Source organism: Poromitra crassiceps (genome assembly GCF_964638095.1).
Source record: "Poromitra crassiceps genome assembly, chromosome: 6".
NCBI lineage: Eukaryota > Metazoa > Chordata > Actinopteri > Beryciformes > Melamphaidae > Poromitra > Poromitra crassiceps.
The window spans coordinates 39,505,468-39,520,117 of NC_139627.1; the positions used below are offsets into that span (position 1 = coordinate 39,505,468).

The 14,650-nt window shown below is 42.1% G+C and overlaps 1 protein-coding gene across 1 annotated transcript in view; it reads left to right on the forward strand.

The window, feature by feature from the left end:
• nalf1b (NALCN channel auxiliary factor 1b) overlaps window positions 1-14,650 on the forward strand; it is a gene marked incomplete at both ends in the record, with an annotated part of 148,620 nt that overhangs the window by 21,558 nt on the left and 112,412 nt on the right. The gene's annotated exons all lie outside the window — the stretch shown is intronic.

The following is a 14,650-nucleotide window of genomic DNA, read 5'->3' on the forward strand; positions in this document are numbered from 1 at the left end:
CACAATGAAAGTAGCGTTAGGTGATTTATCGAATCAAATGAATCATCGCTTTCCTTCCTGTGCCAGATTTTCATTAAAAAGCCTAACAGACTATTTGATAATGTAACTTAGTGCTGAAGTAAGCCAGGAGGAATGAGGGAAAGAAGGAATAGTTGGGAAGGAGGAAGATATAGGTTGCTATGGTAACAGGAAGCTGGGTGGGATGGAGAGAAAGATGCTGTCTGGAGAGTAAAGCACACATAAATGACTAGTATGACTATACACTGTGCTTGCCACTGCTACCCTGTCATTACCAATGATGTCAAATGTATTGCTGTACTTTTCCTTCCTTTCTTCCACCAGCCAGACATCAACACCCTCTGACCAACTCTGTGAATGCTGATAGCGGGGCCGAGTGCTCTGCACCACCAAGTGTTAGGTGGAGTTGTTTGCAGCAAGCATATGAAGAGAGAGAGGGGGAGAGAGAGAGAGAGAGAGAGAGGAGAGAGAGAGAGAGAGAGAGAGAGTCAAAGTGGGTCACGGAGAGGATATGGGTGTCAGGCTGGTTCCGTCTTATTTCACACCTCCCAGCCAATCAGCTGCTGCTGACATCCCTGGCTTGCATGCTAACTTACAGGCAAGCTTCCGTACTACATGTATTTGTTCTGGGCAGAGAGGATGATGCCAGCACCACCGCTGTTGTGCACAGTGCTGTGAGGATATACGTGCTCCTGGCATAATAGTTTCAATTTAAATTGAGTTTGAAGAGGGGCAATGTACCTTAATCAACATTCAAACAAATGTAAATGTGGCCTATATCCGAGTTGCATTTGCAGTCCCTTTGCATGTTGCTTTTAGACATCATAGAATAATAAAACACACAATAGGGGAAAAAACCATAATTGTGATAAAAGCATGCAATTAAAGGGATAGTTTGGATTATTTGACGTGGAGATAGTCAGTGTATTTCCTACAGTAGATAGCGGTCGGCATGCTCCCAGTTTGGAGAAGCAGAGAGTTAGCTGCAGCACAGAAGAAAAGCAATGTAAATACATATTTAGCCACCCAAAATAACTTTTCAACTAGACTTTAGTTTACCCACCTCTTTGAAATGAGGCAGATAGTTTATACTCACCTATTTTCAGATCAACTGTATCAATCAATGAGGGGCAAACAAGGTGGGTAAACTCCTCAACTTGGATAGTTTACCCACCTCTGTATTTACCACTACACCCCTGTCTGTGGCCTGTCAATTAGGGGTTAGGAGCCATATTCTTTTTTTTTTTTTTATGACTTGGCTCTCTCAGACAGCGTCTTCCACATGTTTATCAAGGTGAAAACTAAGTTGTGAGGTGACATAAGGGTCCCACGCAAGGCCGCTTTTCTTTAAAAAAGACATGCTTAGGGGAAAAAGACGGAAAGAGAAAAAGCAATAAACAAGGTATGGGGAGAGTGATGTTGCAGAGCAGATCCATCAGACGTCTCTATTGTCCTTGGTGACGCAGATCTGCAGTTTTTCTGAGAGATAGAGAGAGAGAGAGAGAGAGAGAGAGAGAGAGAGAGAGAGAGAGAGAGAGAGAGATAGAGAGAGAGATAGAGAGAGAGAGAGAGAGAGAGAGAGAGAGGAGAGAGATGAGAGAGAGAGAGAGAGAGAGAGAGAGCGTGTAGGCTACATACAGGGTCAGGGGCACTGGAGCTTGTAATGAACATTCAAATGCAATGGGGAGTTGGCAGCTACAGTGGTTTATTTTTCTGTTAGAAATGGCATCTCTGATTTGCATTATGCAGCATCCTACAGTAGCTGCAGTGCCTGTCCTGCTGCAAGGTAGGCTACTGTACAACGTTGAGAACTATCATGGTTACAGTGTTTGGCCTTGGCATGCTGCAGATGCTGAAACCAGTTCAAAGCCCTGATTAGAGACGATTGTGGTCCTCTTTTTGTATGTACCTGCTCTGACTGATCTGGTTTGATAATTGTCTGGTGTGATCGTGTTGTTATATTTCACTCCATATTTTTTGTAACTTATTGTTTTGTATTGTATGTCTGTGCGCTCGGCCCTCAGTGGCTCCGAGTTGAAATAACGACTTGAAATGAAATGAAAACAAAGATATTTCTTATTCAAGCCTATGGGCTGAGGCTGTGGCTGGAGTTTGGGATTTCAGGGTTAGACAGTTTTGGCTGAGACTGAAGAATACAGACAGCTGAAGCAAGTCCCTAAAGCTGAACATAAGACTGAAGAATACAGACAGCTGAAGCAAGTCCCTAAAGCTGAACATAAGACTGAAGACTACAGACAGCTGAAGCAAGTCCCTAAAGCTGAACATAAGACTGAAGAATACAGACAGCTGAAGCAAGTCCCTAAAGCTGAACATAAGACTGAAGAATACAGGCAGCTGAAGCAAGTCCATGAAGCTGAACATAAGACTGAAGAATACAGGCAGCTGAAGCAAGTCCCTAAAGCTGAACATAAGACTGAAGAATACAAACAGCTGAAGCAAGTCCATGAAGCTGAACATAAGACTGAAGAATACAGGCAGCTGAAGCAAGTCCATAAAGCTGAACATAAGACTGAAGAATACAGACAGCTGAAGCAAGTCCCTAAAGCTGAACATAAGACTGAAGAATACAGACAGCTGAAGCAAGTCCCTAAAGCTGAACATAAGACTGAAGACTACAGACAGCTGAAGCAAGTCCCTAAAGCTGAACATAAGACTGAAGAATACAGACAGCTGAAGCAAGTCCCTAAAGCTGAACATAAGACTGAAGAATACAGGCAGCTGAAGCAAGTCCATGAAGCTGAACATAAGACTGAAGAATACAGGCAGCTGAAGCAAGTCCCTAAAGCTGAACATAAGACTGAAGAATACAAACAGCTGAAGCAAGTCCATGAAGCTGAACATAAGACTGAAGAATACAGGCAGCTGAAGCAAGTCCATGAAGCTGAACATAAGACTGAAGAATACAGGCAGCTGAAGCAAGTCCATAAAGCTGAACATAAGACTGAAGAATACAAACAGCTGAAGCAAGTCCATAAAGCTGAACATAAGACTGAAGAATACAGACAGCTGAAGCAAGTCCATAAAGCTGAACATAAGACTGAAGAATACAGACAGCTGAAGCAAGTCCCTAAAGCTGAACATAAGACTGAAGAATACAGACAGCTGAAGCAAGTCCCTAAAGCTGAACATACATGTAAGACTGAAGAATACAGACAGCTGAAGCAAGTCCATAGAGCTGAACATAAGACTGAAGAATACAGACAGCTGAAGCAAGTCCATAAAGCTGAACATAAGACTGAAGAATACAAACAGCTGAAGCAAGTCCCTAAAGCTGAACATAAGACTGAAGAATACAGGCAGCTGAAGCAAGTCCCTAAAGCTGAACATAAGACTGAAGAATACAGACAGCTGAAGCAAGTCCCTAAAGCTGAACATAAGACTGAAGAATACAGGCAGCTGAAGCAAGTCCCTAAAGCTGAACATAAGACTGAAGAATACAGACAGCTGAAGCAAGTCCCTAAAGCTGAACATAAGACTGAAGAATACAGACAGCTGAAGCAAGTCCCTAAAGCTAAACATAAGACTGAAGAATACAGGCAGCTGAAGCAAGTCCATAAAGCTGAACATAAGACTGAAGAATACAGACAGCTGAAGCAAGTCCATAAAGCTGAACATAAGACTGAAGAATACAGACAGCTGAAGCAAGTCCATAAAGCTGAACATAAGACTGAAGAATACAGACAGCTGAAGCAAGTCCATAAAGCTGAACATAAGACTGAAGAATACAGACAGCTGAAGCAAGTCCATAAAGCTGAACATAAGACTGAAGAATACAGGCAGCTGAAGCAAGTCCATAAAGCTGAACATAAGACTGAAGAATACAGACAGCTGAAGCAAGTCCCTAAAGCTGAACATAAGACTGAAGAATACAGACAGCTGAAGCAAGTCCATAAAGCTGAACATAAGACTGAAGAATACAGACAGCTGAAGCAAGTCCCTAAAGCTGAACATAAGACTGAAGAATACAGACAGCTGAAGCAAGTCCCTAAAGCTGAAGATAAGACTGAAGAATACAGACAGCTGAAGCAAGTCCCTAAAGCTGAACATAAGACTGAAGAATACAGACAGCTGAAGCAAGTCCATAAAGCTGAACATAAGACTGAAGAATACAGACAGCTGAAGCAAGTCCATAAAGCTGAACATAAGACTGAAGACTACAGACAGCTGAAGCAAGTCCATAAAGCTGAACATAAGACTGAAGAATACAGACAGCTGAAGCAAGTCCATAAAGCTGAACATAAGACTGAAGAATACAGACAGCTGAAGCAAGTCCATAAAGCTGAACATAAGACTGAAGAATACAGACAGCTGAAGCAAGTCCCTAAAGCTGAACATAAGACTGAAGAATACAGACAGCTGAAGCAAGTCCATAAAGCTGAACATAAGACTGAAGAATACAGACAGCTGAAGCAAGTCCATGAAGCTGAACATAAGACTGAAGAATACAGGCAGCTGAAGCAAGTCCATAAAGCTGAACATAAGACTGAAGAATACAGACAGCTGAAGCAAGTCCCTAAAGCTGAACATAAGACTGAAGAATACAGACAGCTGAAGCAAGTCCATAAAGCTGAACATAAGACTGAAGAATACAAACAGCTGAAGCAAGTCCATAAAGCTGAACATAAGACTGAAGAATACAGACAGCTGAAGCAAGTCCCTAAAGCTGAACATAAGACTGAAGAATACAGACAGCTGAAGCAAGTCCCTAAAGCTGAACATAAGACTGAAGAATACAGACAGCTGAAGCAAGTCCATAAAGCTGAACATAAGACTGAAGAATACAGACAGCTGAAGCAAGTCCATAAAGCTGAACATAAGACTGAAGAATACAGGCAGCTGAAGCAAGTCCATAAAGCTGAACATAAGACTGAAGACTACAGACAGCTGAAGCAAGTCCATAAAGCTGAACATAAGACTGAAGAATACAGACAGCTGAAGCAAGTCCATAAAGCTGAACATAAGACTGAAGAATACAGGCAGCTGAAGCAAGTCCATGAAGCTGAACATAAGACTGAAGAATACAGACAGCTGAAGCAAGTCCATAAAGCTGAACATAAGACTGAAGAATACAGACAGCTGAAGCAAGTCCATAAAGCTGAACATAAGACTGAAGAATACAGACAGCTGAAGCAAGTCCATAAAGCTGAACATAAGACTGAAGAATACAGACAGCTGAAGCAAGTCCCTAAAGCTGAACATAAGACTGAAGAATACAGACAGCTGAAGCAAGTCCATAGAGCTGAACATAAGACTGAAGAATACAGACAGCTGAAGCAAGTCCATAAAGCTGAACATAAGACTGAAGAATACAAACAGCTGAAGCAAGTCCATAAAGCTGAACATAAGACTGAAGAATACAGGCAGCTGAAGCAAGTCCATAAAGCTGAAGATAAGACTGAAGAATACAAACAGCTGAAGCAAGTCCATAAAGCTGAACATAAGACTGAAGAATACAGACAGCTGAAGCAAGTCCATAAAGCTGAACATAAGACTGAAGAATACAGACAGCTGAAGCAAGTCCATAAAGCTGAACATAAGACTGAAGAATACAGACAGCTGAAGCAAGTCCCTAAAGCTGAACATAAGACTGAAGAATACAGACAGCTGAAGCAAGTCCATAAAGCTGAACATAAGACTGAAGAATACAGACAGCTGAAGCAAGTCCATAAAGCTGAACATAAGACTGAAGAATACAGGCAGCTGAAGCAAGTCCATAAAGCTGAACATAAGACTGAAGAATACAAACAGCTGAAGCAAGTCCATAAAGCTGAACATAAGACTGAAGAATACAGACAGCTGAAGCAAGTCCATAAAGCTGAACATAAGACTGAAGAATACAGGCAGCTGAAGCAAGTCCATAAAGCTGAACATAAGACTGAAGAATACAGACAGCTGAAGCAAGTCCCTAAAGCTGAACATAAGACTGAAGAATACAGGCAGCTGAAGCAAGTCCATAAAGCTGAACATAAGACTGAAGAATACAGACAGCTGAAGCAAGTCCATAAAGCTGAAGATAAGACTGAAGAATACAGACAGCTGAAGCAAGTCCATAAAGCTGAACATAAGACTGAAGAATACAAACAGCTGAAGCAAGTCCATAAAGCTGAACATAAGACTGAAGAATACAGACAGCTGAAGCAAGTCCATAAAGCTGAACATAAGACTGAAGAATACAGACAGCTGAAGCAAGTCCATAAAGCTGAACATAAGACTGAAGAATACAGACAGCTGAAGCAAGTCCATAAAGCTGAACATAAGACTGAAGAATACAGGCAGCTGAAGCAAGTCCATAAAGCTGAACATAAGACTGAAGAATACAGACAGCTGAAGCAAGTCCCTAAAGCTGAACATAAGACTGAAGAATACAGGCAGCTGAAGCAAGTCCATAAAGCTGAACATAAGACTGAAGAATACAGACAGCTGAAGCAAGTCCATAAAGCTGAAGATAAGACTGAAGAATACAGACAGCTGAAGCAAGTCCATAAAGCTGAACATAAGACTGAAGAATACAAACAGCTGAAGCAAGTCCATAAAGCTGAACATAAGACTGAAGAATACAGACAGCTGAAGCAAGTCCATAAAGCTGAACATAAGACTGAAGAATACAGACAGCTGAAGCAAGTCCATAAAGCTGAACATAAGACTGAAGAATACAGACAGCTGAAGCAAGTCCATAAAGCTGAACATAAGACTGAAGAATACAGACAGCTGAAGCAAGTCCATAAAGCTGAACATAAGACTGAAGAATACAGACAGCTGAAGCAAGTCCATAGAGCTGAACATAAGACTGAAGAATACAGGCAGCTGAAGCAAGTCCATAAAGCTGAACATAAGACTGAAGAATACAGACAGCTGAAGCAAGTCCATAAAGCTGAACATAAGACTGAAGAATACAGACAGCTGAAGCAAGTCCATAAAGCTGAACATAACATAAGTGGGTAGGAGGTGGGCTACTTAAACTTTACGGCATGTAACATTCTGGGCTGTTGAACACTCGACAGGTCTCTGTGAGCGAGACAACATTACAGTCATCAAGAAGGCCATGCTGCTCACTCACAGCAAGCTTAATGGTATGGAATCATAGTTCTCCTGTTGCGGAGGTAAATCAGGAGGTAAATCAGGGAGCAAACAGGAGGTAAATCAGGAGGTAAATTAGGGAGCAAACTGCTCCACAGAATTAGCTTGACAGTGTTTCATTACTGTGCTCAGCTGCTGAGTGGGGCTCATGTTACCATTTTACCACTACAACTCTATCACAGAGATTCATGAGAGAGACATCCATTTAAAAGCAAATATTTGTCCAATTTCACACAAGCATGCATTGCAGACACATACTACAGTCGTTTTTGTGTACTTGGAAATATATTGCAAAATATGGAACTTAATATTTTATTTTAAATTGTTTTTTTTCAACACTTTATTTATCATTTTTCAGTTTACAGATATAGAATCCCCCCCTCCCACCCCAAGGCCTTGGTGGGGTGAACACAAAAAGAGAAAGGAAAAATCAGTGGTCTGGTTACAGCAGGTATACATTCATACATGTACAGTACATTACTTTAGGTGTTTGAACGTTAGATTTACAACATTATTGAATCCAACTGGCTGGCTCCTGTATACAATTGTGTCATGGTATGAGAAAAGATTTTATCAAGAGAGAGATATACTTTCAACAAATTCTATGAAAGGGGCCCAGGTTTTGACATATTTATCTCGTGAGTTGCTTCGATTGTACCTCAACTTCTCTAATGGGATCCTTAACCCATTGTTTGAATGACGGAGGTTTAGCTGACTTCCACTGCAGGAAGATTAGCCTTCGGGCCAGCAGTGATACAAAAGCTGTAGCATTTGCCTGGAGAGCAGAAGCCAGCTGCAAGCCAGCTTAACATTATCTCTTGAATGGGGGCTAATATTCAGTATTGTCTTATATATTTGAGATACCCTCCCTCTCCCATATGGATAGGATTCTAATATAATATCTACTACAGTTTTAGGTGGTAAGGTAGGAAATTGAAAGTGTTTCTTAACTAAACTACGCACCTGCAAGTATCTGAAAAAATGATTCTTCGGAATATCGTGATTTTCCTGCAGGTGTTCAAATGAAGCGAATGTGCCTTTAACATAGAAGTCATTGACAAATACCAGCCATTCCTATACCAAGATGATTCGAAGACGGTGTCGATCTGGGATGGGGGGAACAAATGGTTGTTAACTAGTGGGAGAGAAGTACTCGCCTGACTGAAATTAAAATGTTTCCTGAATTGACACCATATTTTGATGGAGTTCCTAACAGTTGAGCTGAGGGTTTGAAGACTTAAACCGAGAGGCAAAGAGCAACATAGTGTAGTGATGAGTGAAGGTGACGACCTAGATGCAACTTCCATTGAAGCCCAGGCTGGTCCTTCTTTGGTTTCGTACATTGAGATCCAATAATTTAATTTGGTAATTCTTTATTCTTTATTCTTTATTTAGGTAAGCCCCTTGAGAAAAAATCTCATTTTCGAGGGGGTCCTCATAGAAGAACATAAAAGAACACAAAACAGGAAATGCGCAACTCACACACACACATGCACACAGCTTGTCATCTCCCCACCACCCACGTCTCCAACCCAACCATAATGTTTACAAAAATATATACATAGCCTATATACATAGTATGTAGTAGTGTAGTAATACATGGTACATGTATATACAAAGTTTCTTGTAAAGCATGACATAGCCACAGAAAAAAGAGAAGATGGTAAACTAATATTATTAATAAAAAATAATGATAATAATAATATTAAAAACAGGAACAGGGAGTTTTCAGAGAAGAAAGTAAAGATGACTTAAAGGAATGAAGAGAAGTGATAGACCTGAGAGGGGAGGGAAGGAGATTCCAATCAGAGGGGGCCTTGTGAGCAAATGATCTGCGACCCATTTCTCTAAGAATTCTGGGCACACTGAAGCAGGGGTTTTGGTGGTGTCTGAGTGGATATGGAGAGTTACAGGGGACCAAATAAACTTTTAAATACTGGGGGTAATTAAAGTAAATACATTTGAAAATAAATTGTAACCAGTGAAATTTCCGTAATATTTGCTGCCCAGTAGTAAAATAAGAAGTTTGGTAGACCCAGTCCCCCCATGTATTTAGGCATTTCCAAACAGGTTATTTTTATTCGTGGGGTGGAATTGCCCCAGATGAAGGTGGTAATATGACTATTCAATTGTGTGAACCAGGACTTGGTTAGTAAAATAGGGATCATCTGGAATAAATATAAGAAACGTGGTAGTATTGTCATCTTAATGGTGTTTACCCGACCTGCCAACGTAACCGGGAGCGCCGCCCATCTTTGGAAATCTTGTTTGGTGCGATCAAATAACAATTTAAAGTTGTGGTCGTAAAGTTCCTTGTATGATCGAGTAACATTTATACCCTTATTTTAAATTTTTATAGAACATTATACAAGTTAGTTCCGGCCGGGCAATTTGATTGGACAAGAGGGATCCTACCAGTGCCAATATTTCATGATAATGCACTCAAGCTTCACTGTGTGTAGATCACTCCGCTTCACAGCTGCCCTAATCAACAAAATGCTTCACAGCTGTAGAGTAGACAGTAGTAAAGTAGACAGCCTGCAGTTAATTAGGCTGATTAGGCTACATTTTCGGCAAAGCAGAAAGCTGAGGGAACTATTTTTGTTGGCGGAGGAATAAATAGAGAAATCATATATTTTCTCAGCTTTTTGTCATTTTTTGAATCAGCTTTGTTTAACACGTTCAGTGCCAGCGACGCCATATGGCGTCATTAGAAATTTACCGTACAGTGCCAGCGACGCCAAATGGCGTCATAACTCCAAATTGTTTTTTTGACGGGGGGGTGTCGATCTAAGCTTCTTACGTCGCCTCTAACAATATTGTAGCTATTGGAGGTCGATAACCTATTTTACAAACCCATTAGGTGGCGACAGCACTCTCCTGATCAGAGAAAAAGGAGCCAAACACACAGAAATAGTCACTGGTGAAAATGAGGAAATCGCATTGCATCCGTCCGTATGCATCGACGTGCCTCCATAAACGAGCACAACGCCAGCTGTGCCCCCAGCAGCAGCATCCGCTGTCACAACTGAGCACTTCCATGTACGCTGCAACAGCACATTCACATAATCAGCATTATTATTCCGAACTGGAAGCATGCCAGCCCGTGACAAACACACGCGGAACCAAAAAGCTGAATGTCGCGCACCATTCACTGTGTGTGCGCAGCAAACTCAGCAGAGACTGAGAGCCACCAGACACATAAGACACACCCAGGAGGCGTGTGCAGTTGAGGGGGGGGGGGGGGGGGGAGCACGGAGAGCAGCAGAGCAGCATACACTTCACCCAGACAGACCCAGACATCAGAAAATTAGCTTCAGAGTCAGAGATGTGCTTGAAATGTTTAATTTCACAAAAGGCTCATTATCTCAGCTCGTAGAAAAAAAGGTATGTTTTTCGTTCAATCAAGCTATCTTCTCCGGCTCATAACTAAAGAACGGAAAATGGGATCAATAAACTTTTTTTTGCAGGTGATAGAAGAGAGTCTCATCGTTATTTGTGCGTGTTCAGTGTTTACATAGTAATTATTAAAAAAATTATATGACTGTTTTAAAATGCATTGCGGCCTATGTGGCACAGCAAGCAACCTTTTGCCCAAGGGCCGTGGCACTGAAAGTGTTAATAGAACTGTTGTATAAAAGCAATATCACACTCGAGGTCATGCTGTTGTTGTCTAATATCGGCACTGCTGTGATTATCTTCGGCACTCGGCCTGCGGCCTCGTGCCTACGACCGAATCACAGCAGTGCCGATATTAGCCAACAACAGCACTCCCTCTCGTGTGATATTGCTTAAATAAACGAACAAGACAAACAGGCTCAGACACAGGAAAAAATAAATAAAATAAATATACATACATTGTTGACAACATGGTGCTACCAGCCGCAGAAGGTGCTTATGTGCTTGTAAGAGATATGGGGCCCTATCGTTGCAATCGGCGTAGAAACTGCGTTTAAGGCCTAGCGCTAGGCCGCCTAGCGCAGTAAGTGGGTGTGGACCAGTGCACTCGCTATCTTGGTATCGGCGCTACACGCAGCCTCAACCATTATAACCACGCCTTTTAAGCGTAAAATTATGCATAGTCCGCTCATTGGAGAATTGCAGTAAAGAGTCACACGCTTGCCTTTTAAGCTCCAATTCCTGGACAAATCCGGTAAAACCAGACAAAGCCAAGTGCTCTGCCCCCCCCCCCCCTCCCTTCATCCAGTCTGTCTGTCTCCATATATAGGCTATTATTCCATATTATTATGCTTCTCAAACCAATCTAACTGCAGTTTAAATACTGCAAGCATGTAAATACCCTACACTATAGCAAGATCAAGTGAAAAGAATGTTCTAAATGCATCAGCTAGAAAAATATAGCCTATTAGATTGGTGAAAGTTTGTCCAGAAAGATATAATTTTCTCTCGCCTGCTGCAGGAAGGATGATGCACATAAATATACCCTACATTATGTAAAGTCATTGCATAAATGTGTTTTTATTGTAAAACTAAATGTGAAGTAGGGCCAAGTTATTGGAGCGGACATCACAGTATAGCAGATGACAGTAGAAGCGCGTTCCGCTGTCACTTATCTAAATCACGTTAAATCGACAAGGGATATACTGTATATAGGCCCAGGAGGACATATATGTTTCACATAGGGTGGTGTTTTTATTTGGTCCAATATTGAAATGTTCTACAATTGCAGGTTGTGTTACCATTACACATTATTTAGATCTACCTTTATATAGGTTTTCGGCTCATTTGGTTGCTATTTAGTAGCGAAATGGAGTACCACAATGCATGCTGGGACATGCCAGGCAGTGAACTTACAACTTATTTTTCCTATGGGAAGTGTGTTGTGTCTGTCTGAGCGAGGGAGTCAGAGAGAGAGAGTCGTATTGGGCCTGTCAGACTGAGGAGAGAGGGAGAGAGTGACACAGAGAAGGGTGACAGAGGGGAGCCAGAGGGGAGCGCTCCACGCAACCAGCGCACTGAATAGGCCTGGTTTTCAAAAGCGCAAAGCCCTAAATTTACGCCAGGTGGGAAGATATCATTAGGCCGATATTTAACTCCGAAACGCCCATTCTCCCCCATTCAGGGAGTGCGCCACGCCCATTCAGCCTAAAGCGCATTTGGCAGCGTAAAGCCATATTGATATCTTCCCGAGGCAGGCGCAAGGCACGTTTTTTAGCGCCGAAGGCCCGTTTTAGCGCCGAAGGCCTGTGGGAGAATAGGGGCCATGGTGTATGGGATACTATGCGAGGGGGCCTTGGGAAACCAGAAGGGCAAGCCATCCGTCACCCCTAACCTCAGTCACTAGTCATTTTTTTAACCTCGTCAAAGTAGGCCGAAAACGGGTCCCAGATAGTTGAGAACCTTTTAAGCAAGTTGGCTCTCAGGAACCTGAGTCTCTACATCTGTATAAGAGAGACCATGTGCATCAGTCACACCTGAAAAGAAGGTGAAGAGGAGGACTTCCATTCCTTCCGAATGAGTCTTTTGGTCACAGTTGTCCCAGTGTCAGACATTGTTGCACAGCATGTAAGTTCAGAGAGGACTCAGAGCAGCCGAAGATGGCGAGTTCTGCCTCTGGCTGCAGGGTTATTTTGTGGAACTTACTACTTAACTCCATTTTTAAGTGGGGCATTCTATTCCACAGTGTCTATGCTATACAAGCGATCAGGATGTTGGTGAACAAACGGCTTCAACAGACTTCCGGGTGCAACTGCCGTCCGTTTTAAACAGCAGTTCATGGTCAAACCATGCCCTCTTCAAATTTTTTCCTCCTTCATACTTTATTTTATCGCCATTTTTAGGACTAATTTATCTTTTGTACTGTTTGAGAAATCACAGTTTATGTTTTATACTTTTTTCAACATTTATGGGACCCTATGGAGCAGGACTCCCTCTAGCAGGCTGTACTTCTGTTCTATTCACAATTGTGTACGAACAGGGACCCACTTTTTTATGGTAGGCATTGGCATCTCATTGTGGAACAAAACTCTTCACATGTGCATATTTTTTATTCCATGCTCATGCAGCTGCTGCAGTTATGAGTTACATTTATGAAAGAAAGTTTGTCATACAAAACGTGCCATCAGTTCACGAAAGGAAAGCTCTCTTTTCTTTCTTTTCTTTGCTAAATTTGAGCCACCCATATTTAAGTAGAAGCAATCAGAGTGGTAGTAATAATGGACTACTGATAGATAAGGCTTGTTTAATTAATAAAGGTTAAATTCACTCAAGATGGAACGCTTGATCCTGAAATGCCAGGCCAGTCAAATGAACATTTACTTTCAAATACAATCATTCAAAGTACATTTTAATAACACTTGCTTCAATATTTAATGTATAATTTAAATTAGTATTTGGAATGGAGGTCATACTAGACCTTTGCCATACAACTCAGGGGATTTCTACAGAATTTAATTTAAATAATAATAATAATAATAATAATGATTGGATTTATATAGCGCCTTTCCAAGTGCTCAAAGCGCTTCACAGAATCATTATTCGTTCACACCATTCGGGCACTCAACGGCCCCTCCGACCACCATCGTTCATGTCTACATTCATACCAATCATATGAGGCAAGGAGGGTTAAGTGTCTTGCCCAAGGACACAACGACAGCAGCTGGGGGGGAGCGGGGATCGAACCGCCAACCCTTGCGTCATTGGCCGACCCGCTCTACCTCCTGAGCTAAAGCGGCACAAATAGAATCATTTGTGTTTTTCTTCCACCACTGCTTTGTCCAAATACTATCACAAAGTCACACAAAGGTGCCAAAACAAAAATAACCTTGAGTATAACACACACGCACGCACACACGCACACACACACGCACCCACACACACACACACACACACACGCACACCCACACACACACACACACACACACACACACACACACACACACACGCACACACACACACGCACACGCACACACACACACACACACACACACACACACACACACACAATCTGCGTGCAGGCAGGTAACCTAATAGTTCAGATAGCATGAGTCTGTCTGTACTCTACTACTATAATGCACCTTGTTCATAAAACATGTCAGTCCCCTTGATGAATTTATTCAAATTTCTCATCCTACACTGCCGTGCATATAATGTCTTCATTATGTTTGTGAATTGAATCTAATGCTTCTTCTAAAAACAGACAGCGCTATAGCTACATCAGGGATGGCAGGCAGCAGGGAGGCCTAGTAGATACTAGAGATACTGGATAACTCAGGCTCAAGCCCCCGTGTCGGCAAGCATCCACACCACTTTCTAGCTTTGTAGCTCCAGGCTGCTGCCCTGTCGCTGACCCCGGCCTTCAACCTGCCTGGAGGCGGGCGAGTGAAATGAGAGTTCACCTTTGGGGATCAACAAACTATACATTAAGGCTTAAGCAGATGATGCGAAGGAGGTGGAGAAAGTGTCAAATTATTGTCTCTGATACAATAAATCTAATGCACTTTCTGACTGGAAGGTGCTGTCAGCTTAAAGGCGAGCTGTGCTATTTCTTTGTCCCTGCATGCAGTGGCAGTAG